The 26,020-nt window shown below is 36.4% G+C and overlaps 1 long non-coding RNA gene across 1 annotated transcript in view; it reads left to right on the top strand.

The window, feature by feature from the left end:
- The window catches only part of LOC103029913 (uncharacterized), a 41,493-nt gene extending 32,354 nt beyond the window's left edge, over window positions 1–9,139 (top strand). Inside the window, exon 3 of the long non-coding RNA XR_002650899.2 lies at window positions 9,100–9,139. This is a non-coding gene — a long non-coding RNA (uncharacterized LOC103029913). The remainder of the gene's footprint in view (window positions 1–9,099) is intronic.
- Window positions 9,140–26,020: the final 16,881 nt, after the last annotated feature.

Here is a 26,020-nt window from a genome sequence, read left to right as displayed (position 1 = left end):
CATTGTGCTGCTAAATAAAAATCTCAGCCACTACAGGCTGCTCTAACACTGTTTTCTTTTTCATAGGTTTTATAAAAGCCAGCTTAATTTTGGAATATGTGATGCAGTGATTTTGTGTTGAGTATTTACCAAATATTTTGAATAACAAAAAAAGGGGGGGCATAACTTTATATTTGCTAGGCAATGCATGTAACCTTTTGGCCTAGGTTTTTTTTTTAAAATCCAATTATTACTGTAGTGCAAAAAGGTAAATATCTGATTATCAGGGTTTTAAATGAGATTTTTATTATGCCAGTATTTAGTCATTTAGTCGTTTAGTAATTTTTATTTAGGTGTTTTTTTGATTATAAAATGTTACAGCCTACGAAATAAATAAATAAACACCTAAAAAGAATTGTGAAAAAATAAGAAATGTGTAAATTTGATAAATTCTTAAAATAAAATGTGATTTATCAGTGATTCATTCATGTCTTTCTCCTATCTGTCTTTATAGGAGGGAATAAACTGGCCTGGGTAGAAATTAAAGGTGCTGTATCCGATTCTGGAGAAAGACTTCTAATATTTTAACTGAACAGTAAAACTAACACGTTCCTCCGAGTTTTGTCATTACCCATCACAAAGTTTGACAGGATGACAAATGACAGGACAAGACAATGCAGCTTAGATAATTGGTGTTGGATCTTCATGTTTGGGATAAATGTTACTGATCGGCTCATAAACAGCCACAACGGCTTTGCTGTTAGGTGCAGGAGGTTGCTATTGTCATGTAGTTAAAGGTAAGGGGATGGGCCCTATTTATAGCAGCACGTTATGTATTATGTTATTATGCCTCGGCCTATCTGCTCTCCAATACCAATCACATCCAAATTTACATGAACTTTAACTGCTTCCATTACTGGTGGTGCTATACACCTGAATATATGAGACTTGTGTTGATGTATAAAGACTTTTTAACATTCATTTAAAAGTTGTCTGTCTCCCTTTTATGTGAGTCTTGGTCCTCCCAAAGTTTCTTCCTCCTCTTTCAGCTCTGAGGGAGTTTTTCCTCGTCTCCGTGCTCACTGTTGGTTCTGTTTCTGTATTTTCTGTGTTTAATGTTTTGCCTGATTCTCTGTCCTGTGATTACATTTCTGTAAAGCTGCTTTGTGACATCAGTTGTAAAATGCACTATACAAATACATTTGATTTGATTTGATTTGATATGGAGGAGGACTGGAGCATCATCCTGATTCTTTAAAGGTCTTTTTTGTTTCCCATTTGCAGAAGTATGAACACTAGCATTTTTCTAGCATGCAAACACAGGAGATCTAAACAGCCACTGATTTTCATGATAAATTAGCTGAATTTAGATTGTATGCGACACCTTTAAGTAAAACTGGAATAACAAAAAGGCAACTTAAATAAAAGGTAAGAAGCAGTTCAGTTTAGCAGTTAACAGTGTAACAAACTTGAAATTATACAAAATAAATGGTCTAAAATATATATGATTTAAATGTATCGACTACAAATTTCAATATCTTATCATTAATTGGTAACAGTGCCGAATTACATAAAGTGCTGGTTACAGAAGCGCAATGGGAGATGGGTAAAAGGCTCACTCACACAGGTTACACTCAACTTAGTCTGTGTCTCCAAATGTGCACAAACACAATAAATTACATATTTAATCACTAAATATCAGTAATTTCCATGTTTAACATCTAGACATTTAAATGCATGTTAAACCATATGTTCAGCTGTTTCTATATTTTTTTAGAGATGGAGGACATCTCAGAAATGATTGTTGACTAATCGACTATTTGAAAAAATTATCATCAGATTAGTCAACTACCCAAAAAAACCATTAGTTGCAGCCCTAATTACAACTTACCAATGGAACATACCTTTACAGTATTAATTCCAAGAGTCTGGGTCACCAGAATTTCCTGCTGATTCACAGGTGTTGTGGGCTTACCTGATGACCCCTCTTGCTAGTGTATGAATAGTGTATTCATAAAGAGAAGGTTGGGTGGTTTGTGTTTGTTTCAGATGTTGCTGATCAGATCATAAATGACCACAACAGCCAAACTGTTAGGTGTCAGGTCTTGTTATTGTCATGTAGTTACAGGTGAGTGAATGGAAGAGTAGAGTATAGGACAATGGAAATGGGCCCTCTGTATAACCCCAGTTATTAGATGCAGGATTTATCATTTCCCTGTGTTATGCTACATGCATTTTCATGTTACAAGACCACCTGGGCTCAGGTTGATTCCATGTTCCAGTACGTTCTCTCTGAATCATTCGGAAGTTGGTAATGGGTTTTTCATAAGGCTCAACTTTTTAATACCTTTGGCAATTTTTTGAATCTGTGAAATGCGCACTGTGCAATACAGTCAAATCCTTTAATCCGTAGTGAACTCGTTATATTATTAATAATTTGATTAAAATGGTTTGAATGCTTTTTCAGGCATGTAGGTATCTGCACCCCCAGATCCACAATTTACAGCTGTCTGCCTGTCAGTGTGAAATCCAGTAATTACTGCTGATTGTGGCAGTTTACTCAGAAGGCCACACCCAGACGCAACTGACAGTTACTGTAATCCCATTCCTCTGCCTCTCTTTTAGCACCCACACAGCCTCGCCAGTTTCTGTCTGCGTATTTACAACAGAAAACTTTAGAGAATATACGAGCATGCACACCCACACGTGTACAGTATAGAAAATGAATACTTCTCTTACTGTGTGAGTTATTGTCAAAATACTGTTTCTTTTGTACATTATAATGTAAAAAATGACTTTCAAAGGGTGACTTACAATGACAGGTTTGACAATTGGAATTAATATTATTATTTGCTAAACACGCAGCAAGTGTCTTCAGGCCCTTAAAAATGTAAAACAATAACCCAGGTTATTAGTTGGTGCAGTCATCATGATAACATGCTGACACACATTATGCAAATCAGTGCTTTTTCTTAATCAGTGAGTCACCGAAGACATTCCAGCCCTAATAATAGTGAACCTTCATTAGTTTCACTGAATGAACATTAAAGGGGAACATTAGATTTTTGTTTCAGAACATTTTGATCTCTGTAATGATAATTCACTTTAACAAATGAATGAGTTTAATCCCTAAAAACAGTACAACAGTGTGATCAAAAACAAATGTCAAATGAATGAAAGCAATAGTTTGCATTGGTACAAAATATTAAGAATGAAATCTGACTTAAAAATGTTTATGATCCACGTTGTAGACAGTGGCGTTTGGGCTGTGTTGAGGAGAGAAACAAGTGTACAACAAGTTGTTCAACATGTGATTCAAGACTTTAACATCAGATTGCCCTGTCTAGAGAAAACCTTAAAAACAGTGGATTTCAGGTCATTTTGGAACATTTCTTCTCACCCAATGTTTTACTATTGTGTTTATTTGTCATTTAGAAAATAAATCAGGACCTTCATGTATTTAAATGCGTCTAGGCTCAGGTGATCACTCTACAGCAGGTACCACTACATATACTAAGATACTTAATATACATAAGCAAATGTACTAAATGAAACATAGACTATACTAAATATATTAAAAATATATGTAGAGAGAGATGTACAGAAAGCTCCTAGGTAATTGAAAGGCAACAGTATGTGCCATACCTGTGTTGGACACACAGATAGAACATGGCGTCTGTCTGTAGCTCGTTTGTGCAGTGGACACATACAGTACATAGACACTAGTGGGTGCACAGACACAGTGGGCAGTGAAGGCAAAGGCCCGGAGTGGTGGGCAGCCATTATTTCAGATGCTGGTGGGAGCAGTCCCAATAGTGTATTGAACTCAAAATACTGTCATCTCCAATGAACATAATAATATATTAGGTAAGAGAATATGAAGTGAAGAAAATAAGATATGCATATTGGAATAGTGCAGAATATGGGATGTGTGCATGTGTTAAGTTAAGTTTCGTTGTGGTGGTTCCTCTAGTTTAGCGTTATTCACCCTGTTGGTGCACCACGATTTTAAGGAAGAACTACCACACATTATTAGTTCTTCACACTTTCTCCTGTTCTGATAAATAATGTTTGCTTAATAAAACTATGGCCTGGCTTCGTTAGGCTGTCCCCGGTGATGCTACAATTAGTAAATATAAAAATACAAAAAGCAGATTCATTAACTTCAGTCTCAGAACAAATACTAAACACTTCTTTTAGACACTGCTCTCTGAGTTATGAGGTGTCTAGTTGGTCTTTGCCACACCTTGCTAGTGAGCTGGAATCTGATAGACATTGTGTGCTGAGTGGAGGTGCACAAAGAGAACAGGCTTGTTTTACAGCCATCCAGCTATCCGGGCTCGCCATCTGTTTGTGTGTGTGTGTGTGTGTGTGTACGTGTGAATGAACCAGATGAAGGTGAATTTCTGGAAATTCTCCCATTTCTCAATTTCAACGCCAATGCATACCAGAAAGTAATCAACTGTCTATAGGTGTACTGACTACAAGGCCTATTGCATTTTCCTGATAAAAATGCAGACCTTTATAAGATGTCTTTTGAAAACGGCAGCTGTATGTGGACGATCATTATCCTGTTGCAATAGCAATCCCAACCATCTCTCGATCTCAGCCATCCCTCAATTTCAATGCCAATATATACCAGAAAGTAGGCAGCTGTTTATGAACATAGTGACTAAAAGCCTATTGTAGTTTCCTTGATGTGCCTGTAGAATGCACATCTTAAAGGCAAGCTCTTGAGATGGCAGCAGTATGTGGATGAGCATTATCCTGTTGGAATAGAGTTTTAGCACATACCAGGAAGTAAACAGCTGTCCATGAGCTTAGAGGCTTAAATGTCTGTTGCATTTTTCTTGAAAGAAACAAGCGTACAAAAAGGTTATGTTAGAAGCTGTTATGATGGCAGCAGTGTGTGGATGAGCATTGTCCTGTTGGAATAGTGCACTAGAATGTTCATTCAGAAAAGGTAGGTCCACTGGTTGCAAAACCTGATGAACATACTGTACTTTACAAACTGTAAGGCGCGCCGTATAATAAGGCGCATTTTAAGCAACATTAGTAAGGAACAAGGGTGTCGCCATAATTCCTTTCTAATGGGGAAGCTGTAATTCCTTAAAAATAATTCTTAAAAAAAAACTTTTTCTTTTAAAATCAATCGAGCGCTGGATGTTAATCTGCACAGATTTCTCTCCTGAAAACCATTTATTTGGGTGACTAAAGCACTTCCATTTATTTACAGTAAGATTTCCAATATTTTTAACAGTGCAGTTAGCAGCAGTACTAACTAAGGGTAAGTAGTGCTTATATGTAGTAAATGCTGCTGAACAGCGCTACACTGAGGAACCCTGAGTGTTTCGGTAAACCAGGGCGCTATCTGCCAGTGGTTCTTTCCACATACCTTGTTTTAACACTGTAAAAATGCAGACTACAGTCCAATAACACTCACCTCTGAATGCCGAAGGAGCTAGTGATGTGATTAGCGGCTAATGCTATTACTGCTCCAGCCTCGGTGCTGGAGAAACTTCACTGAAACTCCTTTATAACGCTGTACTTCAGCAGAGGGGCTTTACTGATCCTTACAATCTGACTATAAGAATTCAGACATAAGGTACACTGGATTATAAGGTGCACTGTCGATTTTTGGGAAAATTCAAAGATTTTAAGTGCGCTTTATAGTGCAAAAAATACAGTAAAATTGGGTTTTCAATATGCCTGTAATGAAGACAAAAGATGCTCTGGCATTGAACAAAATTGCACCCAATACCATAACACCAGGTCGTCTGCACATGTGATGAGTGAAAGCAAACCGTGGATCTTGTTTCTGACCACGATGTCTCCACACATGGATTCGTTGATTGTTGATTATTGACAGTCTGGCACATATACCCACAAAGTTTCATTCCTGTCAGTTAATTCCTTTTGGGTGCAACCATTTTTTTACTAAAACAAGAGCTGTTGGCGAAAGCTGGCCAAGAACTGTTAAATTATTGTAAGATTTAAAATAATTAAAGTGAAAGTTTTAATGATTTGAGCGAGAATCCTTCTTTTGGCGAGCATTTTGTACCTTTTTAGCACTAAGTAAAAAAATAAAACACGTCTTAAACAATTAAGGGAGTTCCCTTCCACGTATTCGTACAAATAGGAATGTCACAACCGTTTAAACACAGCCCACATGTTGATCTGTATGGCCTGTTAAGCTTCATAGCCGAACCTGGTTTAACCTCACCCTGCTCTGGCTGGAATCTAGTCGGACTGCACCTGAGCGTGCACAGACCGGTGCTGGAATCCATCACAGCTTTCCAACACTCTGGAATTCTTTGGTGATGTCACGCAATGGCAGGTTATTTTTGTTGCCCGCACTGGAAACCCCTATCATTTTCAGTTAGCTACAATAATTTTTGCCCTTCTGTGACATTTATTTAGGAATGGATGCATGTAATAAATTACATGTACAACTCTGGAAAAAAAAAAATAAGAGACCACTTTAGTTTCTTAATTAGTTTCTCTAATTCTGCTATTTATAGGTATATGTTTAAGTAAAATGAACATTGGCTGAAATGGCTAAAATAACAAGATAGACGCAGAGCTTTCAGACCTCATATAATGCAAATAAAACAAGTTCATATTCATAAAGTTTTAAGAGTTCAGAAATCAATATTTGGTGGAATAGCTCTGGTTTTTAATCACAGTTTTCATGCATCTTGGCATGTTCTCCTCCACCAGTCTTACACACTGCTTTTGGATAACTTTCTGCCACTCCTGGTGCAAAAATTATATTTGTTTAGCTTGGTTTTGATAGCTTGTGATCTTCCATCTTACTCTTGATTATATTCCAGAGGTTTTCAATTTGTTAAAATCAAAGAAAAAATTATTTTTAAGTGGTCTCATTTTTTTCAGAGCTGAATATTGCTCTTTATTTAGACAGAATGACAGAGTAAACCTGCAATGTTGCCTTTTATTTGGACAGAGGCTCAGGGTAGGCCTATAATTCTGTGTACCTACATCTATATAAATGTACAGTTGTAACTTATTATTTGCTAAAACACAATAGTAAATAGTTTGAAGTGTAAAAAAATATTTGTTTGCTGTTCTGGTTTGGGCCACTGTTTTTCAAACGTCTGAGCTATTTCTAATTATGTTTGTAGAATTTGTAGGATTATTTAAGCGTTGCTTAAGTCAAATTTGTAAAATAAAATTCAAACTTTCCACATAGAATGTTTTGCTTGTGAAATTAATAACTACAGATTTTAGTATATGATGATAATTTTATCTTAGTTCCTATTTTACATTTGTTGATGTGTATATATTAGTGTAATGGTTGATGTATATAGTCAGTGTATCTTTTATAGTTTTTCTTTTTTCTTTTTTTTACAGATACTTTAATCTGTCAGTTATTCTTTACACTGTTTTTAGTGCATGATGTATAAATCTTTAGAAATAAATCTAAAATGTTCTATAACTTTATCCCATGACTTTTGGCACTGGCTTGATGGATGATTGATGAAACATTCTCTTCAAAAAAATGCGTCACCATCAATTATTCTTTGATCCTCAGTGCCATGTGTGTAGCAGAACTGAAAGCTCTATAGAGATCACTGATAGAGATCATTATTGGTACTGCAAATCATTTTATCATTAGTAAGAAAAGTCTTTCAGTTTAATAAAGCTAAAATCTGTTCTTGAGATCAAGTTCAGTTTTTAGTCAGTGTTAAATGAATCAGGTCATCATGCGTCATCGCTCAGAATAGCGCTGTGGTTTAGCATGTGGTCATTAGGGTCAGGAAAACAAAAAACCCCCTCTGTAGTGTGTCGTTAGAATACGTGGTCTATTGGTAATCTTTTACTACTCACAAATCCATCTATGTTTGAACGTCTGAGTTAAGAGAGTGAGTGTACATCCACACACATATGCAGTGAAAGTGTTTTACATGCACTTTTTAACATGCAAACGGTGCACTGATATCCTTCCATCTGAGTCAGGGAGATAGGGGCATTGCGGGCAGGATGGTTGGGGGAGCTGCACAATGAGATTTTGGCCGAGTGGGAGAGCTCATGGGTAAATTGAGGTACTTAAAAAGGAGCTCTGTTCACATGTAACCAGATACGCTCTCCACTGGGGCCAGACATTCCACTCTACACACTGAGGAGTCTTACGAACACAACGAGCAGGAGATCAGCGGGGCCAGGCCCAGATTAATCAACACCTCTTAAACATACACCTTAACTGACCACACAGAGCATTTATGTCAGCTGTAACTCTGTAACTCTGCAGTATTCGCAAATTTTTTAAAATTATTTTTGGGATATGTTAAGAGCAAGTCCGTTTTTTTTGGTTAGTAGTGCTGGATGGTATACTGGTTCATACTGTGTACCGGAGGGATAATTAGAACCGGTATGCAGTTTTCACATACCGCCATACCACTAGAGGCGATGCGGAGCGCTGTGTAGAACAGGGCCACTGAAGAAGCGCACTAACACAGCTCGCTAGCAAATTCTAGCCAGTTAGCATAACAAGCTTACATGCTGTAGTAACGGCAATTAAGCTCTGGTGGAGTCTCACGCTGTTCTGCTGCTGCTGCTCCGCTGCTGCTGCTGCTCCTTGCAATATGAGTAACTATAGCCCTTTTAAATATATATATATATAAATACTGTAGCTTGATGTTTCGTTTTAATGCACTCTAAATTAAATGTTTTTGTTAACTGGAGAACCAGGAGAACTGTAAACAACTGCTTAAATACTGTAATGCCTCTAATGGCTTCAATAATAATAATATAGTGTACATTGATATTAAACTTGTGTCTAACTTGTACAGTAGAGCATTAAAGAAATATCTCTTTAAAATATCTATCTATCTATCTATCTATCTATCTATCTATCTATCTATCTATCTATCTATCTATCTATCTATCTATCTATCTATCTATCTATCTATCTATCTATCTATCTATCTATCTATCTATCTATCTATCTATCTATCTATCTATTATAGTGTTTATAGAACTTTCACCACATGTAGAGGTTGTTTGAGATGTGATTAAAATATACATATTTGGATAGTTGGGTCTCAGTCTGGAGGCCCTGGACACTTAAACCTGATTACAGTGTTTCTTTTGCTTTATCAGATCCAGAGTGATGGAATGGCAGGGGTCCAAGAAGAACGCTGAAGGTTAGTTACATTTACATTTACATTTATATTTATATTTACAGGATTTATCAGACACCCTTATCCAGAGCGACTTACAACAGTGCTTCAGTGTTTACTTTAAATATCTATAGCTCTGTAGCACTGGGTCTTCTTGTCAAAGAAAGTCTCCATTCCTTTGAGGACCTCAGCTGTAATCCTACTAACTAGCTCGTCCGTGCTGCTGCCACACGCCAAGTCGCAATCCATTTATAAGTGTCGCCTGATGAACATTATACTGACTCAGCAGGACAGTACTAAAAATCAGTGTAGACAGGGTGAATGTAATTTTAAACTGGTGCTTTATTATACAGGTTAACACTGCAGTACATGAAGCAGCAGCAGCTGACAGTTGAATAACTTAATACACCTAAATACTGTGTTTTGTGAATATACTGGAAGCTGTGGAGGACACGGGGCTGTCTGTTGGAGAGCAGCCAGTCTAAATAGCGTTCGGCAGCGAATACAGTGGATTTGGCTTCCATGTGGAATTTAGTTACCATGACAACACAAGAGAGAGAACATACTGCTGGGTAATCTTCAGACGACAAAAATGCTTCTGTCATATCTACCGTTCATCACATATTGAGCTGTTGAATTATTATATATTTACATATAAATTGTGCTTCCAAAGCTTTGCTTTGAGTGTTCTTGAGTTTCTTGAATTTTGAAGGAAATTCTTCTATATTAAAAATCTTCTAAAGCTTTGAGTAACCTTCACATGATAAAACAAGTTTTCTAGTTAAACTGTACCCTATCCACTATACATTCTTGAGTTTTATAAATATATATAGCAGAAAAACAAGTATTGCAATGTCCGTTTCATTTCCAGTATTCAACAAATTATATAGTATAAATATGGTGAGACAAAGGTCAAAGGACAGCCTTTTATTTCAGAAACCAAGGGGAAATTAAACAAAAGGGAAAATGATGATATGAAATCTGAATACCCCAGCAATACCCCTATCTTTCAGCTGCCATATTCCGTTTTTTTTAATAAAAGAGTGTCCTGCAATTTTTGACTCACTATTTATACTATATACTTTGTAATATTGGAAAAAACTGACACTGCAATATTTTTTCTGCTATACAGCTTTGAAAATATAGAAAATAAGAGACCACTTCAGTTTCTAAATCAGTTTTTCTGATTGTGCTGTTGTTTTATTCTATAAACATTTCTCCCAAATTCCAAAAAAAAATATTATCATTTAGAGCATTTATTTGCAGAAAATGAGAAATGGCTGAAATAACAAAAAAGATGCAGAGCTTTTAGACCTTAAATAATGCAAAGAAAACAAGTTCATATTCACAAAGTTTTAAGAGTTCAGAAATCAATATTTGGCAATTTCCATGCATCTTGGCATGTTCTCCTCCACCAGTCTTAAACACTGCTTTTGGATAACTTTATGCCTTTACTCCTGGTGCAACATTTCAAGCAGTTCAGCTTGATTTGATGGCTTGTGATCATCCATCTTCCTCTTGATTACATTCCAGAGGTTTTCAATTTAGTAAAATCAAAGAAACTCATCATTTTTAAAATCATTTTTAAGTGGTCTCTTATTTTTTACCAGAGCTGTATATTCATACAATTCCAACATATTATGATATTAGTACTAGATTTAGTGTCTCCATACATTTAATGCTTTTGCATCAAAATTACAGGACACTGTTGCACTTTTTAACGTATGTGTTTTAACTGCATATTAGTGTTTTTTAAATTATTAAGAAGCTAATAAATAACCATTGATAAACTCCTACATAAACTATTTATAAATACTTTATAAATAATGAGCCTTAGTGTAAAGTGATAACTAAGAATGTTCTTAGTTATAGTGTAATGTCAGTTAATTAATAATTACTTGAGACATTTAAATACTTAACATTTGAACAATTTTATTACTGTCATAAGTATTGTTATTTGTGACCCCTGTTGTAAAGTGTGTTACCCATATTTCAGATTACAGTCTTAATGCATGAGGCCATATTCTTATTCCATGTTATAATCTGTGGACCCTGAGAGAATGAATAATATGAGAAAAGAAAAAAAACAAACAAACATTAAGATAAGATGATAAGATAATCCTTTATTAATCCCACAGCTGGAAAATTTGCAATGTTACAGCAGCACACAGAGGACAAAACAGAAGCGATAGGAAGTTTACAATAGGTTTGTAAATTATAATCTGAGCCTTTTAATTGCTCATTGAACCCGAGATGTGTTTAGGATTTAAAAAGCTTTATTTTCAATGCAGGATTTACACACATACTGTACAAAAACCACACACAAACATTCACACAGCTCAGTTCCTCTTTACAGAAATATGAATGGGGGATGAGGGATGACAAACCTCACAAACTCACGTATTTCTCGGTGTGGAGGATAGGAACTCTGACTCATGACACATGGAAGAGCGTTGTAAATGCACCAGTCTTCCAGTGTGGGGTTCATAGTTCCTCATACAGGCCTGAGCCAGAAGCTTACTGTATGATCTGTTCTATGTAGATCTGTGCTGGATGAATAATCCTGCAGTTCTCAGTAAAGCTCTGTAGGGCATGGCGTTATAGATAGTTTGCATGTCAGATGTTTAGACATGAAAATGAGTTCCATGGTAAAGATAGAGCAGGTCTTTCTTCAGTCTCAGTCGTGAAGTTGGCTGTAACCGTCAAGGTTATCTGGTTATCTGTTGGGGATTGGTCGAAGTTGTGCTAGTGCCATGCAATGGACGGCATTACCAGACAGTATTAGACACAAATATTTAGATCTAACCGTGTCTGGTAAGACGCCAATCAGCAGGCTTTATCCTCTTCATGATCAACACCCAACTTAAGTAAACATCTCTCTGCAACTATCTGAATTCATACTGGTTTCACATGTTAGAAAGAAAAAAAAGTTAAATGCAGGACCTGAATTATTATTTTTATGTGGAAGAGTACATTAACTAAAGCATTTTAATGTAAATAAATTGCTGTGTGAAATTTAGTTGGTTTGTCAAATTGTACAGATAACATAAAAGACCACCTAAAAATTAGGTTTCTCTTTGATTTTACCAAATTGAAAACCTCTGAAATATAATGAAGAAGAAAGGTTGACCATAAGCCATCCAACCAAGTTGAACTGCTTGAGTTTTTGTACCAGGAGTGGCATAAAGTTATGCAAAAGCAGTGTGTAAGATGCATGAAAACTGTGATTAAAAATCAGGGTTAATCGACCAAATATTGATTTCTGAATTTTTTTTATGAATATTAACTTGTTTTCTTTGCATTATTTGCTCTAAATGACAATATTTTTATTTGGAATTTGGGTAAAATATAGTCCATAGTTTATAGAATAAAACAACAAAGTTCATTGTTGAAGTACGAAACTTATTCATACATCAACATGCAACAAACCTACCAGACCAATCTGTTTTTAGAATTAATATATTAGATATTGCTAAGATGGTAATGCCTAGACACCAAATCAGCATTACTTCTGCTTTCAACTTGAGAGAAAAAATCTTAAGGACTGCTGCTTTAAAATTAGTTTAGTTTTTTCAAGTTTCATATCTCAGTTTGATGAATTTGAACATGTTTTTCCATATTAAGTTAGTTTGAAACAGACTTAATGAAATATAACTAGTACATTTAGGGTCCTGGGTAAAGATTACACCTAATCATAGACTATATGAAAAATCTCAATTAAAATGTTGTGTATTCCAGGTTTAGGCTTAATTCCTGTCTGGAAAACAACACTGTAAACTATTGACACACATTCAAACTGTGTAATTCAAGTGCAGATGGTTCAACATCAAACTTTCATATTCAAATTCACATTGAGGAAAAATAGGCACATAAATCATTTCATACATTTCTTTTAAAACTGAATACACAGTTTACGCTGAGGCCCTAAAGACAGAGGAAAAAAGAGCAGAACAAAAGCCTAGATGAAAAGCTGTACACTCTGCTTGCTTTCTGGTGGTAAATGAGGCGACTTTGTAAAGCTGGCTAATAAAAATACGAAAGGGACCTGAATAAGCAGCATGAGTCAATTTCATACATCTGTGACACAGATAAAGGAAAAGTACCCCAGACGGGCAAACATGGGCGCGGCTCAATATTTATGAGTCAGTTCTTCCACCTTAAACAAACAGCGGGTTGTAAAGAGCATGTTTGACTTTTGCTTAGATCAGTACATTCTGTTATTTTTTTCTTCTTTCACAGGAAAAATGAGGTTGTTCAGCTGTGAAAAGCTGTAAAATATGAGCTAAAGGAGTCGAGAGTTTGAATCTTTTCACTTATGTAACCTTTGGGAACGTTTCCAGAGCCGGGATTAATGGGTTTGTTGGAGGGTTGGACTTCTGAGTGGAAAAACAAAAAAATCTAAATGAGACTAAATATATTTCGATTTTATTTTGAGCTAAAACAAAAATTTATATATTTATAAATTTATGCTGATTTATAGTCAAAATGTGTTGCTTAACTAAAGTAATTTAAATAGGGGGTTATTGTGTAAGAAAAAATAGGGTTAGAGGGCACAAATCATGCAAATTTTACTACTAAATTAACTAAATACATTCTTTACAACCAATTTTTTTGTTTTGTTAAGAATTCAGTTTTTTTTATATTTTTTAGAATGTAGACTTTGCCTGAATATATGCTGTTTTGAGGCATAATTCTATAAAATGTTATATGAATGTCCATTAAATCATAAAAATCCTCTCCAAACTCTCCTCCTCCAGGTCCACACTGTTCAGGAAGATATACGAGCCTGGATGGGTGCCTGATGGTGGAAAAGGGAAGAGGAGGAGTCGGGAGTTTCGTTAAAAGTCTATTTTTACCGTGAGTGTTCAGGTGAGCTCATGTGTCAGTTGCAGGATGTGCCACGCAAGTAAGAGGAGATGAGCCAATCACAGCTCGCCTACAGCCACAAAAGCCACACGGAGCGCCGGGAGGGGGAGGGGATGAGGAAACGTCTTTCAGCGGGCTGGTTCAACAGAAAACCCACTGGTATTCTTTAACTGAAGCTGGGTGGGGTCAGCCAGGTAAAAAAAAAAGAAAAGAGAGAGAGAGAGAGGGAAGTGAATACAACAAAGTGGAGAACATTTAGACACTCCCTCACTTCTTTCCCCTCTCTTTCCCCCCCTCAAGTCATTTCTCATGACCTGTCCCTTTATTTCCTGCTAACGCCTCTGAGCAGTCTCACAAAAGCAGTCTGCCAGTCATTCTGACACACACACACACACACACACACACACACACACACACACACACACACACACACACACAGAAAAAAAAAACTTACAGCACACTCTTTTCTCAGTTTCACCTGCCTGGCTAATGGTACAAGCTTCAGTAAAAGGATGTGTGTGTGTGTTTGGATAGGAGATGGGTGGTGGGGGGAGATCTTTAAGAGTAAGATGTAAAGTTGTAAGCACTCAAAGAATTAATTTTAAATGCATGTTTGTATACATGGTTCTCTACCATGTTCTTCTCTAAAGTAAGAAATATTTACTAAAAGGGGTTCCAGTACTGTTAATACTGTAGTAATATACATATTAATCTCTCTACTTGTTTCAAAGTTGCATAAAATAAAATAGCCTAAATGTCTTTTGTCCAGCTTTTAAAAGAAAAGGGACTTACAAACCTACAATTTAAACATCCCTTCTATATCATTTATTTAGCTAAAAACTGAATTATTATTTTTGTTTTTGCCTAATATTTAGTTTTTGCTTAATATTTAGTGCATCACTGCTTTGTACTAAAAATAAATGTTCAAAATGTTTTGTTTTTGGCTTGCATATACAGTTCTTAAATGTGCAGTCCTTTAATAAAAATCATACTTATATAGTGTTGGACAATATATTATCATTTTGATATCTATAGAAACTATTTAAAGAACACCCGCAATGGGTTCTCTTAATTTTAATTTTTTTTATCATGTTTATCATGTTTATCATGTTTATTATAATTTAATATTATATATTGAGACTAAGTTATTATTCAGTGCTACTTTTATAAAATTTAGACATTAAAACGTTTCCTCATTAAAAAAAAATTTCTTAAAACAATCTCCTTTTAAAATGCATTTTGTTTAAAAACAAACCCCACAAACTCAATTCTTTTGAAAATGAATCAAATTATGTAGAATTTAAGTCTTTTACCCATAATAGTCCATATGTGGACTCACTGTATAATTAACCTATTAGTTAAGTATATACTGTTTACTGAATAAATAGATTTAGAATTAATAACTGAAAAATGATCCTCCAGTTTAAGGAGTTTACAGATTAAAACAGAATAAAATTGCTTAGTATAGGTATTTAAATGAACAAATTACATTGTATAAATTAATGACGCCCAGAAGATTCATTCGAAGAATCAACCCCCTCCCAGATTCCAGGGAAACCCGTGTGTATAGTGCAAATAAAAACCTACCCTGTCCTGATATTTTCATACCAACACTAAAAATAAAGACTAAACAAGTGCCGTTGAGCACAATGAGGGCGAATAGGACAGTTAGGACAGTTACTGGGACAACAGAACACATCCACGGTGGAGGTTCTGTCTCTTTCTTATTCGGTTACATTGATAACAACGCTAACTATGATAACAAACTACTAAGAAACCCTGCTTTTAGCACAGCATTAATCCTGGAGACCGGTACAGTTAAATGCTAGTAAAGCTTACACATCAAAGGAAAGAGAAAAAGAGAGAGAAAGAGAGAGAGAGGATTCAAAATGTCAGAGATTACCTGTTGCCTAGCATGACCATGCTAATCACATGACCAATGACATGATAAACTGCTGGGAATCCTTTCTGAAGCATTTGGGCCACCCAACAAACATCGTTACCAGACAGTGTTAGAAAACAGATACACAGTCCAGCACTGTCCGGTAAGATGGGTGCTAAGTGCCAGCGGTCAGAGTAAAGAACTGTGATGCAGAGGATTCACCAGGGATTCACAGGGGCCCAACTTTTGTGCAGAAGGGCTGAGAACAAGGCCACAGCGTGCTACGACTTTACCACGGCATCTTCTGAAGTCAGTAGACAGCCATCATCATCATTACCAGGCAGTATTAGAGAGAGAGAAGATATCCAATGCTGCCTCGTAAGATGGAGAAGACTATCCAAACAGTTCATGGAATGAGAAAAAGAAGCATGGTTATATCTAGACAGTTTTATTTCTAAAAAAAGAAAGAAAATTTTGTCTAATCATCACTCTCACTGATTTAAAAAAATGTAAGCTCTCTTAAATATAATTAAAAAATAAAGAGAATGAATGAAGAAGCCAGGGTTGGTTTGCATTGGTTTCTTGAATGCATTGGTCCTTTTATAAATATATATATATATATATATATATTTTTTGTCTGCTTTTAGTTTTCTCCATCATTTAACCCAGCAGTTGCTTTTGTACACTGTGTAAATAATTCTGACTAATAAGAGCAAAAGAAATGCTATTAATATTTTTGCAATATATATATTTATTTTTCTAACGTTGATTTTTATTTAACATTAAAGAATATTTCTCCCTATTTAAATACAATTTTTTAACTAGACAGCAACAGTATAGGATATAAAAAAATAGCAATGAATTTCTTAATTTAAATTGATACAATATAATTCATATAAGCTGCCTACAAACTGTATAAAAATAGATTTTTTTTGTTGACTAAAGAATTTCAGATTTATTAGAGATACAAAAATTAACCACTCAGCACCAGACCTTAATCAGGGTTAACAGACAAAATTTTGTAATATAGTTAATTTATTGCCAGACACCTTGTTGTGCAGTAAAGTTGCACCAGATCCATCTAATTTATTCTAAAAATATTTTTTTTTTTTCAATTTAATGTGATAGATGCTGTAATAGAGTAAGTAATATGTATATTAAAATATCTTAAATGCCTTGTTTAATCCTAATTTTATATAGAATATAAAACTCCTATTTAATCACTATTATAATCTATGTTAACTTAGTCTAAGTTATTATTTTTATTGAAGAAGATTTACATAATAGAAAGTAAAATAGCGTAATAAAATGCGTTTTGCTTCTTTAGTAAATTATTTAGCAGTTTGACTAGATTTTGTTGTGACTGTGGACGTCTGAAAGTCTGAATATGTTTTCATAACCGTCTCCAAGTCAGTTAAGATCCTGTTTAATTTGTTCCCCCAGTGTTGCATCAGACCTGATACTAACCACCATAAAACAGCAGTAAAAGCGTAGCTGTGATGAGCTGGGGCTGATAACAGAGCTGGAGCACAGTGAACCACCTGCCCTGAGGAAGTGGAGAGGCATAAAGGAGGAGGATATACAGCAACACACAAAAAAAGAAAAAGAGAAAAGAGAGAGAAAAAAAAACGACTGACTCCAAGAACTGGTATAGCTGGAATTGTACACACGTAGTTGACGATGGCTTTGTTCTTCTGTTAGCGCTGCGGCTTAGCTAAGCAACCGAAGGCTGACGGGGAGAGAGAGAGAGAGAGAGAGAGAGAGAGAGAGAGAGTGGGCCAGTGAGGCAGTTAATAATTGTCCAAACCTGTTCTGACTGGTCTGATGTCTGATTCAACATCAGGGGCTGTAGAGCTGTAGAGCTCCTCTATCGTACAATAGAAGAACCCATGCTTTAGACTAATGCTAACGCTAGTACCGCTAGTACCCCAGCCCCCACTCCAACTGCGAAAGCAACAAAGGCCTGGACTGGGTGGTGCTGCGGATTTTTTTCATCTTCTAAAGGACATAATAAAAGACAGAGACAGGCTCAGCATTGTTACTGTACAATGAGTATAACAGTGCAGCGCTGATGCTAGCAGATGTTGCTAAGGCTTGTCTAGGGTAGGCTAGACTTTCTGTTTGACTGTGTGCAGTGATAACAGCCCGGAGGAATGCTGGACTGGACTGACCTGCAACTGAGAGCTCTGTGTGCGGAAGGTCATACTCCACACCTTTCGTTTACTGAATAACGCCTGCCCGCCTCCTACAGTGGGTGGTTGTGCCTTTAGCAGAATGCTAAGCGCGTAGATATTACTCTTAGCTGTTTTTTTTGCAGTTTAATACTAGGAAAAACGCTGCTTACGCTAATGCTACTAAAGCCATCAAAGCAGCAGTACCTTTAGCAGAATGCTAAGTGAACACATATTACTTTTTCCATTACATTTGGAAAGGAACAAATTGATTTTTGTTTCAAAGTAAATAATGCTAAAACTGTTAAATCTACTAAAGTATCAGTACTTTTAGTGGAATGCTAGCTGCATATATATATCTTTTTTATTTTGGGGATACATCGAATCAAATAAGAAACAAATGCTAAAGCTACTAAAGCAACATATTAATTTTTGCTACTTTTTACCATTTTTATGGTAAAATGGACCAATGAACTCAAGTTAGAATATAATGCTTAAGCTAGCAAAGCAACTAAAGCAGCTATTCCTTTAGCAGAATGCTAAGTGCCTACATAGCTTTTTTGCTAATTTTTGTTTTGTTAGGGAAAAATATGTTTAAATAAGAAAATAATTATAAAACTAGACTATAGCAGTACTCTGCAGTAAGTGTCCACAAATACATCTAACTACAACAAAACTACATCTTACAACTAACGTTTTTGTTGTGCTATTTTTAGAGGAAATAGACTCATATGAGAATATAATCTGGAAAGTAAACTTAAGTGGCTGTACCCTTAGCAAAATGCTAAGTGCATCTATAGCTATTTGCTATCTTTTTAGCCATTTTGTTTCAGGGTAAATTGTAGTTTTTTAACTTTTTAAAATGATTTGTACTGAAGTACATGTAAGTAAATGTTTTTAAGCCATGTTAAAACCATGTTAAATGGTTGCTACTATCAAAACAGTCAAAATATTGCAAATAAGAATGCAAAATAAAAAAAATAAGAATGATTGTGAGCGAAAGTGAGAATAAAGAAGTACAGGTGAATAAAACAGAGTAAGCATATAAATGAGATGACAGAGAGAGCCTTAGAGATAGAGAGAGAGAGAGAGAGAGAGAGTGAGTACCTGTAACCTTACCGTGGTGAAAGGGGCTCAGGTAAAGAATGTGACAAAAAAAAGTGAGTAAGGGGGGAAAGAAAAGAAAGGGGGAAAAAAAATCTCAGATTTCCACCAGGTTGCCTGAGAAGACTGCGGCTTCCTCTTGCTCAGTCAGGACCCATGAAATGAAAACCCCAAGCAGACCCGCTCTCCCAGACTGCAGCCTCTATTTAGTTAATCATCAGCATTATAAACCAGTGCTGCAGGCCTTCTGAGAAAGAAAAAAGAGGGAGAGAGAGGGGAGAAAGAGGGGAAAAACATGAAACAGGAAAGAGAATAAGTGTTAAAGACAGCTGAGTGAAGTAGAAAACATGAAACAAGTGCATATAGCCATTTACCATCAGTCTGAATCGGTGCCTTAGTCTACCTTAGTCCCTACCTTAGCATTCTCCTGCGTTCTTTTCCTCCTTTTTTAACCACCTTAGTTCATTGCAGGTGGCCTGGTTCCTGGTTCACCAGCAGTCAGGTGTGCTTTAACCTCGTTCCCCCTCTCTGCCTAGAGTGAAGTGTGCTCGGGTGACTGACTGGGCCCTCCTCGCTGGAATGTGACTCCGTAGTGAAATGACCAACCTGAAGGCTAAACTAGGGTGAACCTTAATCAATAGTTTGCGTCCATGTGAAGAACAAAGCCAGGGGGGAAACCGTAAACCTTAGTTAAAGGCGGGCCTTGCTCTGCCAGCTCTAATTGCGTTTCAGGTTTAAACGGGTGTGTTGCTTTTGCCTTGTTTCACTGCGGGCATCGCCGTCCCACAATGCTAAACTGCAATGCTGAACATTTAGCAAACCTTTAACTTCTTTAAACCGTGGCAGCCTGTCTTTCGTCTCCTAGGTTAATGGTTGAAAGCTAATCAGCCTTTTGGGTGTGAGTCATTTTGAATATCTCTTAAAGATTTGAATTGGTATGACTTGTCTTCCTCAATCTTTCACTTTCTGTTCTGCCTGGGGGGTAGAAATGGATGACATTTATTTGCATTAAGTAAACTCGTTCGTCAAGACACGTTGCAAAGGGTTACTGTAGGTGAGGTGGAGTGTTTAAGATAATGTGTTAAAAATTATCAGTGGAATGCTGTCCATGTTATGAACATTTATTGCTGCAATATTAAAAATCTAAATAAAAAAAAGGTGCCAATTATATATGGATAATTTGGCGTAATGCTATAGAATATGCTGCCCTACTGGGATTCCTAAAAAACATTTAAAGGATGGTTCTTTAGGGAAATGTGTATATTTAACTTTAAAAGACCTCCATAAAATGGTAGAATAAAGTTAAACTAAAGAACCTTTAAATTGAGATAAAGCCTTTGTTTAAAGTTTCTTTAAACAACTACCATTTAAAACATTCCTTAGGGAACCATGAGTGGTGGACTTGTAGCATTAGCTCAAGGATCCTTTTATGCCACCTTTAATTTAGCATTTAGAATATATGTAAAAAGTTCAAACTTCTTATTTCTTTACTTTATATTAGAATAATATATTGTAATAATAAGTAAGCATTGTAATATTATTTTAAACAGAAATCTCTAACAGCAAATGGCTGAAGAAGGATGATGATATCCAGCAAGAGAAGTGAAGAATTTGGAAAAGAGCTTGAATTTAGCTTAAACATCAGCAAACTGCTCAGTCACACTGATCAAAATGGCTGTTCTTTAGCAAACAACCCAGTGTGCTGAACTTCTCTGACCCCTCACCTGTGCACGATAATTAACACTCCATTTTCCTCCTTCAGGCCTCCTCTTGAAGGAACAAACACACACACTAAAACACACACACACACACACACACTGCCAAGCTGCTGCCTAGCTCCCGCACTTGCTTTGCTTTGCACTCCAAATCTAGAATAATCTCAATCTAAACCACCATTGGGTTTTATCACCTTCCAGAGAGGGCTTGTGTTACCCAGCCGTATTCTCCTGCAAGAGAGCACGATTCAGATAATGCCCTGGCCTGGTTATACAACTGTGACAAATGACTCATTCAGATGAGGGGAAGAAGAAACAGACTCATTTTTCCTCCTCCCACCAATCAAAATCCTCCACCTCACTGTGCATCCATTGTACTGCCCGGCCGACATTTTCTCCCTGCTGAAGACCACCTCAACATAATACTGCGTTCTACATAATGCTGAAAAAAGAGACAAGAAAGAGAGAGAAAATAACCCGGCAATGTTCTCTCTGTCCTATATAACTTCTTAAAAAAAAAAGCTATATCCAAAAATAAGAATATTACCAAATAACAGTAGTATCTACTGTTGAGCGAGTGCTGTAATAATAAATGATCAAGTGATCAATAAAATGAGCAGACATTTTAAAGCCCAGCCTCTAGTAATGTCCCCTGCTTGTGGGGTTAGCCCTTTAAAAAAGACAAAGCCAGCAGGCAAATATTTCCAAGAATTGTTACTTTTTTTTTTTCTTTTTTTTTTTTGTGTGTGTAAAGAGGCACGTAAGGGCAAGTCTAACTTGCAGCTGTTAGCTGGTCGCCACAGAACGCAGAATGGATCAGCAGTGCAAATTCGAAGCTCTGGGGCTCGAGATCAACAGGTTATGTAGACAAACCAGCTGATTCAAATAATATTAACAATAAATATTAAATAATTATGTTAAAAATGGTTTAAAATCGCATTTTAAACCAAATTAGTTTTTCAGAAATGCTAAATATTGTTCAAATGTTAAAGATTAATTCAAATAGTTCACTAATCCTTTTCAAAACTAGCACCAAACTTTTTATGTAGCAGTACCAAACACGACAAGCAAAAGCAAAATTTTTTTACCATGTATTACCATCAGTCTCTCTGCGGTTCCCTCCGAAGTGGCGCTATCGAAAGCTGAGGGGAAGCCAGCTAAACTCACACAGCCCCTCTCTTTATCCCCTTTGACAAGACTGGCGGTTTGCCTCTACCTGCCCAAACTGGTCTGTCCGGTCAAGGAATGAGTGTTTGCCTCTATTGTGTTCTCTTTTTCTTTCCATTTAAATAGATTGGAATCTGATACAGATTATGATATGACCCTATTCAGACCAGAACATTCTCCTTTAACAAGCTCATAGCAGACAAGCTAGCAGTTCCTAAACTTTTATAGTTTTTAAGTACTATAAAAAAAAAGGAAGCAGACTCAACCGAAGCCAAAGCAACTGAGGCAGGGCGACGGACTAAACTAAAAACGAGCAACGAACAAGAAAACAAGTGAAGAAGAGCTAAAAGTTATTAAAGTTTAAAAAGTTTTACCCCATTTCTTCTTCAGAGTGGTCCACTCTCTCAGAAACCAGATATGAGAGACGCCCTTATGAGAGACACCATTGTAAGTTGGTTAGTAGAGAGCCTGGTCTTCTTCTTCTTCCCTCTTGTCGTCGTTCGACGCCCTGTTCACAGCAGAATGCCTCGTTTTTCAGCCGGAAGGAGACCATCTTGAGTCAGGGACTGGATTCCCAACCAGGAGGTGGACTTGGCGCATACCTCGCTCAAGAGGTGGAGGTGGATCTCAACTGGTAAGCCTTTGTCCCAACGAAGACACTGCTGCTTGCTTGAGGCGATGCGACCTGTTTAAACTCTTTGAGAAGAGAGACAGAATTTGTAAAGGGCTTGCTTTACATGTAGCAGGCCCCCCCTCCACCCCCACAGGTGTAATTTTCATGCCGCAGCCAATCTCCTCGGCCTCCAGCGCTTGCAGGTGTGTCTCTCGCTCCGTGATAGGTCAGTCCCGCCCCGGAGGACACCCTTTACCTGCCCCCCGCCCAAGGTGCTTTGCGAATGTTTATGATGTCAGCTTTAGCTTTGTGTGTGCGGCTCAGGTGGGATTTAGAAACTGGCTTTTGTAGTCCGGTGAGACCACTGAGCACAAGCCGAAACCCACACCCCGTTTCCAACGGGCTGAATGCTGCTGGACTCTGGCCTGTCTGCCCTTTGACCTGTTTCTTCTAAACTTTCTTAACTTGTGCGTTCTCATGTGCACCAAGCCAGACATACCTTACGTAACATAATCATAAAAAAAAAAACTAGCAGGTGCACACACAAGTGTCCATATATAGAGCATGGTAAGCATAATTTTATTTCAGCACAAGATACTCATTTTCAGGAGGTATTTGTGAGAAGAAGATCAAATAAGCACCAAGTTTTTTGTACAAAGAACGAAGGGAAAGTCAAAGGAACACAAGTGAAAAGAACGTAAGCAGAACGTAAGACCTGGTAGGCGGCCGAAACTGCCTGATCAGATAAACAGTATTTAAAGCCTTAATCTTTAAGAGAGGAGGAAATCAAACTCCTCTATTATGTTCTAAAAAAAAAAAAATCCACAGGTGTTTCTGTCCATCCTTCTCTCCATCCACTGTGAGAAGACTTGACACAACTCTGAGCACATAAAGAACCTGAAATTCTTTCAAAAAGAATAAAACTTGGATTAGAATGAACAAACAAACAAAAAAACTTCTCTGTGATTGTAGGTTTTCTTTTGAATTAAAAAAAGGAGTAGTTCGTGCTTAATATCTGCGGTAATTACAAAATGGATCTTACAGCTGACTTTAGGTTAAGGTATAAAGACTATTCTAAACCCCCTGTTGAACATATTTAGTTTAAAACTACCGGTATGTAAATTATTGGTCACCACAAAGACTTAAGCAGTATCTAAACTAGTACTCTGTAGAATGATGATTAATTAAAACACTTGCATAGACTACCATTTTAACCCTCTGCAACCAATCAAGGTCATTCGTCAACATAAACAGGAAGTATTACACTTCTGATAGCATTTCCCCCCTTATACTAACTACATTATTTTTTTAAATCACATGTCTTTTGTATCGCAATTTTCAATAAGATTGTATTGCTTTTATTTAATCCCTTGTGTTTCTTCCGTTCAGCTGCTTTCATTTTTGTGTGTGTATTCAAAGTGATTCTCTTGTGCACAATTTGACAGTCATTTATTAACAAAAAAATATCAAGGCTAGATAGAACAATGGCTGCTAACTTCATTGCTATTAGAATTGTGTGTGCAATGGAAAGTTAAATCACTATAATAAAGTAACAATATTTAAGTTTTAAAAGTTATTATTTGTCATATGTATAATTTGATCTGCATCCACATCCTAGTTCTTCTTTTTCAATGTATTTAAATATGTAGCAATATAAATGATGCATTTCTGAGAATTTAAGCCAACGTCATCAATAAAAACATGTTTATTTGCTTTTATAATGACAGTGAAACAGTCTAATTGTATGTACACAGTAGACTTGTGTCTTCAAACCAAGTCTCTCTCTGGGTTTTGGGATGACACTTTGGCAAAATACTGTATTTCCTAGACAAAGAAACTAGTGGAAATGGACTTTTAGAGATTGTAAGAGGTCTGTTGTGCTGTAAATCTGCGGCCACTCATTGGTTGAACATTAGACTGGAAAACACAACAAATATATCATAAATCAGAGTTGTCTAGAAAGTAGCAAAGCTTTTAAAGCATGATACATAAGTCGGTGCTAGTTTTTAGTGCAACCAATTAAATCTTATTAGCACGTAAACTTGAACATAATCGGCAGTTTATGTACAAACTAGGCTGTGGTAAGAGTTATGTTCAGCTGGCAAAACGTGTATTTGTATTCTATTTATAGTATAATTACCATTGATTCCCTTAAGAACCTTTCTGTAGACATATTTTTTGTTACACGTTTATTAACCCTCCTATTATGTTCCTTTTTCAGGAACAGGATGTTTAATTATACAAAAGATGTCTGAAAAAAATCCTAACAAGCAGTGTGAATATTTTATTACCAACTCCATTACTAATTATTATCAATATAGTCAATATTTAGTGCAGTGGTGTTCCATATCTCTACCAGACACAGGTAATGGTTCAATTAGGATAATTCACTCGTTTTTCATGAAAAAATTCATATTCAAACTTTTTTTTATGTTTCATACTTTATTACTTTTGAAAGACCCACATATAAAACAATAGTTTTACATAACATTGAAACATAACATTGCGATTTTGTTTTAGATTTTGTTTTTTTTGCAGGGGGTGGTTGCCAATATGTGAGATGGACCATTTCATATTACACTAATTAAGGCAAGCAGAAGAGTTTCATACTGAACAAAATACTTTTTAAATATTTTTCCTAGGTCGTCAAACTTTAAGATGGGTAAATTTGACCCGTAATATAACAGGAGGGTTAAATTATTTATAAGTGCTGTAAATAAGTATTATAAGTACTTATAAAGAAGTAATATAATATAAAGTAATGTAATATAAATAAGTATTATAAATAAGTGTATTTTTTAAGTCTAAAGAACTTTTGGAAAACTTTCCAAAAATAAATGTAAAGCCATATGTTAAATCCAGTATTCTCATGAGCCTATATAGTTCAGTATGTGCATTGGGTGTTTGTCATCTGGTGGGTGTAGCAGGGCCTGGAGGCATCTCCTCTAATCCCTGTCTGCTGCAGGCTGCTGGGCCTGGCTGTACTCTGAGGGCTTGCTGTAATTGTCTGAAGTAGTTTAAACAATGCAGATAAGCCTTCCAAAAACTCTCCTGTGCTTTAAAGGTGTCGTCAGCGCGAGGAGAGCGAGGTGACGTGGTGAATATCCTACACCCAAAACACCCAGAAAAGAAAACTACAGCACTGTAGCTGTCATTAGATCATATGCTAAGACAGATCAGAGTAATCCTGCTCTTCATGTTGTTTCGAGTTTAGTGGGTGTGGTCGTCCTGTGCTGCTGGTGTTGTTTAAGGTCTTTTGTCGCTGGAGTGACCGGTAGTGTCTTTCAAGTCACAGTCAGTCACAGCTGATTATGCTTATAATGATGTTCCTCAAAACAGTAATGGCCTGCTGACATCTTAGCTATCTCTTACTGTGTGTGAGC

Source organism: Astyanax mexicanus, chromosome 13 (assembly GCF_023375975.1).
Source record: "Astyanax mexicanus isolate ESR-SI-001 chromosome 13, AstMex3_surface, whole genome shotgun sequence".
Taxonomy (NCBI): Eukaryota; Metazoa; Chordata; class Actinopteri; order Characiformes; family Acestrorhamphidae; genus Astyanax; species Astyanax mexicanus.
The sequence above is the reverse complement of the archived record's forward strand: the minus strand, read 5'-3'. Positions and strand labels throughout refer to the sequence as shown.